Here is a 4,813-nt window from a genome sequence, read left to right on the forward strand (position 1 = left end):
ATGGCTACTCTAACCAATCAAATGATTCAGCTACTCACTGAACAAATGGCGCTGCAAAAGGAATAGATTGAGCCGCAGAAGAAGCTGCTGAAGCATCAGATGGAGCAGGAGAAGGAACAGCTGGAGCAGCAAAATGTAACTGCTGAAACAACAGATACAGCACCAGAAAAAAACAATGGAAAGAACAGGTGGAATCACAGAAGGAACAGCTGGAGCAGCAAAAGTAACAGCTGAAGCAGTAGGTGAAGCAGCGGAAGGAGTAGCAGAACGAACAGCTGGCGCAGCAGAAGGAACTGATGGAACAATAGATGAATCAGCAAAAAGAACATATGGAGCAGCGGAAAGAACAGATGGAGCGGCAGAAGGAACTGCTGGAGCAACACATAAAGCAGCAGAAAGAACAGCTGGAGCAGCAGAAAGAACAGGTGGAGCAGCAGAAGGAACTGCTGGAGTAGCAGAAGGAATTGCTGGAACAATATATGAAGCAGCAGAAAGAACAGTTGGAGCGGCAGAAGAAACAGGTAGAGCAGCAGAAAGAACAGGTGGAGCAGCATAAGGAACATGTGGAGCAGCAGAAAGATCAGATGGAGCAGCATAAGGAACATGTAGAGCAGCAGAAATATCAGGTGGAGCAGCAGAAGGAACAGGTGGCGCAGCGGAAAGAACATATGGAGCTGCAGAAGGAACAGATGAAGCAGCATATGAAGCAGCAGAAGGAACAAGTGGAACAACAGAAGGAGCAGGTGGAACAGCAGAAAGAACAGGTGGAACAGCAGAAGGAGCAGCAGGAGGAACTGCTGGACCAGCAGAAGGAGCAGCGGAAGTAACATACAGAGCCATAGAAAGAACGAATGGAGCCGCGTATGAAGCAGCAGAAGGAACAGGTGGAACAACAAAAGGAAGAGAATATATAGCTGATGAAAATATTACCACTACCAATGGAGAATAAAGCAAGGGAGCAGCTACTCCTAGTTTCACTGCTTTTGATCTAAACATAAATCTAAGGACAGTTTGCTGGTTACCCTTTAAAACATTTATAGAAGCTAATTCTATCACCGATGATGAAGTAACACAGATCTTTCTGACAAATCAATCAAAAATTACTCACAAACAGCTAACTGATTGGTTAGATAAACAACCCCAAAAAGAAGTCAGAAAACTGTCAATGGATGATATTGAAGAATACATAATGACTCAATAAAATCCAAGGACATTTATCATAAGAGAACGATATCATTTCTGAAGCAATATGAAAATAAACCTATGAGAGACGATTCAAGTACTGTCAGCAAGAATTACACATAATGCTACAACTTGTGAGTCTGCTATCATTACTGATGCTCTAGATAAAGCTCTACGTGCAACATTCATTTGCTCAGTTAGAAATGAAGCAATTTTAAAGGCTCTTTTTAAACTTGACAATGAATAGCTTACTTTAACCAGAGCTGTTGATTGCTATGAAAATGGAAAAAGCAGCTAAGGTGACAAAAAACCGTTTTTGGTTCAATTACCCCTGTGTAAGTTGTAAAAAAATATGACTGAGAAGCCTACAACTGCTTCCGAGGAGAAAAAAGTATGCTACAGATGTGAAAAACCAAATCACAAGTCAACCGAATACAGATACATAAATACTACTGGTATTTTCTGTAAGCTTACAGAACATCTAAAAGTAGTCTACCAAAAGAAGGAGAAGAGTGCTAAGCATCTAAAATTTGTAAAGGTGGTACAAGTTGTTGATACCATTACACAGATACAAGTGAACCTTAGTTTACCGGAACATCCGATGACTTTGGAAGTAGATACCGGAGCAAGAGATAGCTTCCTATTATTTGATAACTGAATAAAAATGAGAAGTTCAACACTACCAATTTCCAAAATTCAATATGAGTCAGCCACTAAAGACGTGATTGAGATATTAGGAGTTTGTCTTGTTAATACAAATATCAGTGTGCATCAACATGAAAAGCTTATAAAGTTTGGGATCAACTATAACAATAATACCAACTAGTGATGTCAGTACACACATCCTTTATTCGCAGTGTTTAAACCGCAATATGAAGTTTTTTCGATTTTAATTTTGCTATGCTCTGGCTGTCAGATCACTTCGAGCAACAAAAACATTTGCAAAGGATAGAAAAATACAAATAATTTTAAATAAAATCTACTAACTGTGGGTGCAAGTTTATCTTTAACTGTTTTATTTAACAGAAAAAAACTTGTTGAAGTCTCACGCTTCCAAAAGCAAAAAGTTTCATCAGTCATAAATAAACTTAGTTGACTTTTTTTGTCCGAATAAATAAAAGTCCCCTGTCATTTTCTGAAATTAATATCACTAACTTTGATATCATTTGTTTACAATGAAATAAACCATCATAGTGCATACAAACCATATTCATTCCAACTACAAAAAAGCTGTTTGTCTAATAAGCTAATCACAAGAATACACATGTAGTAACAGATGATCATATCAGAAGGTTTATCATTAGAAGCTTCAGGGTAAGATGTTTCTGAAAAAAGCCTAAAAGATGTCATTACTCTGTTTAACAGTTTAACTGTGCATATATACCAAGAAAGTCAGGCTAATTGTATTAGAAGAGCACTATAGATATGTGTTTAAATGGGGAAAAAAACTTCTCCCGATGCATTTATGCATTCAAACTAGGTTAATAATTTGTTTGGCAATGAAGGGCTATTTATAGTTATTTAGATTATTAGATTACATGGTATAACACATCTGGAAAGAAAGACTTTTTCCCTTTATCCGTTTACTGCATGAGGTTGCTTGGAAGTGTTTTTTACATGTGATTTTCACAATTTACGATGATATCTTTAGCTCATGTTGTTAGTACATTACATAGTACTACACAAACAACTAAGCATGTGCAATTGCTGTAGAGCTTTTTAAAATGCTTTCATGAAACTAATGCTTTTTGCTATCAAAGCCAAGTTGTTATTGTCTTTGATTACATAATTGGGATATCTTTCAATCATTTCAGTGAGTGCTCAGTATGCACTCAGTTCAGCATACTAATAAGTACAAGTATCTGAGAAATTACAACATATAATTGGTGACAAGGATATTTAAGCTGTACATTTTTACACAACTTCATTGCTTTACCTCTACATTTAGACAAAGTTATCCTACCATTGTGTATTAAAACATGGCTACTCCAACCAATCAACTGATTTAGCTACTAACTGAACAAATGACGCTGCAAAAAACAGATGGAGCTACAGAAGAAACTGCTGAAGCAGCAGATGGGACAAGAGAAGGAACTGCTTGAACAGCAGACGGAGCCACAGAAGGAAAAGTTGGAGCAGCAAAAGTAACTGCTGAAGCAATAGATGAAGCAGCGGAAGGAGCAGCGAAAGGCACAGATAGAGCAGCAAAAAGAACAGGTGGAGCAGCATAAGGAACATATGGAGCTGCAAAAGGAACAGGTGGAGCAGCAGAAGTAACAGGTGGAGCAACAGAAGGAATAGGTGGAGCAGCAGAAGGAACAGGTGGAGCAGCATAAAGAACAGGAGGCGCAGCAGGAAAAACAGGTTAAACGGCAAAAAGAGCAGCGGAAGGAACTGCTGGAACAGCAGAAAGAGCAGCGGAAGGAACTGCTGGAACAGCAGAAGGAGCAGCGGAAGGAGCATATGGAGCCGCAGAAGGAACAGATAGAGAAGCATATGAAGCAGCAGAAAGAACAGGTGAAACAACAGAAGGAACAGGTGGAACAACAGAAGGAAAGCGGAACAACAGAAGGAAGAGAATAGATAGCTGATGAAAATATTAACACGATTAATGGAGAATATAGCAAGGAGAGCAGCTACTCCTAGTTTCACTGTTTTTGATCTAAACATAAATCTATGGACAGATTACTTGTTACCCTTCAAGACATTTATAGAAGCTAATTCTATCACCGATGGTGAAGCGCCACAGATTTTTCTGACAAGTCAATAAAAAATTATTCACAAACAGTTAACTGAGTGGTTAGATCAACAACCCCAAAAGGAAGTCAAAAAACTGTCAATTAATGATATTAAGGAATGGTGATGACTCAATAAAATACAAGGACATTTATTATAAGGGAACGATATCATGTCTGAAGCAATATGAAAATAAACCTATGAGAGACGATTCAAGTACTGACAGCAAAAATTACACATGATGCTACAACTTGTGAGTCTGCTATCATTACTGATGCTCTAGATAAAGCTTTATGTACAAGATTCCTTTGCTCAGTAGGAAGTGAAGCAATTTTAAAGGCTCTTTTTGAACTTGACAATGAATAGCTCACTTTAACCAGAGCTGTTGATTGCTATGGAAATGGAAGAAGCAGCTAAGGTGGCAAAAAACAGTTTATGGTTCAAGTAACCCTGTGTAAGTTGTAAAGAAAGACGACTGATAAGCCTACAGCTGCTTCTGAGAAGAAAAAAGTTTGCTACAGATGTGGAAAACCAAATCACAAGTCAACCGAATACAGATACATAAATACTACTGGTATTTTCTGTAAGCTTACAGAACATCTAAAAGTAGTCTACCAAAAGAAGCAGAAGAGTGCTAAGCATCTAAAATTAGTAAAGGCGGTAAAAGTTGTTGATACCAATACACAAATACAAGTGGACCTTAAACTACAGGTACATCCAATGACTTTGGAGGTAAACACCAAAGCAGGAGATAACTTCCTATCATTTGACAACTGGATAAAAATTAGAAGTTCAACGCTCCCCACTTCCAAAATTCAATATCAGTCAGCAACTAAAGACGTTATTGAGATATTAGAGTTTGTCTTGTTAATACAAATGTCAGTGTGCATTAACA

At 37.9% G+C, this 4,813-nt stretch overlaps 1 pseudogene; it reads left to right on the plus strand.

Annotated features, from left to right (window-relative positions):
- Nucleotides 1-308: 308 nt before the first annotated feature.
- On the plus strand, nt 309-3,765 carry LOC137396655 (golgin subfamily A member 6-like protein 7; annotated as a pseudogene).
- The last annotated feature ends 1,048 nt before the right edge of the window (nt 3,766-4,813 follow it).

The sequence above is a fragment of the Watersipora subatra genome, chromosome 5 (assembly GCF_963576615.1).
Source record: "Watersipora subatra chromosome 5, tzWatSuba1.1, whole genome shotgun sequence".
Taxonomy (NCBI): domain Eukaryota; kingdom Metazoa; phylum Bryozoa; class Gymnolaemata; order Cheilostomatida; family Watersiporidae; genus Watersipora; species Watersipora subatra.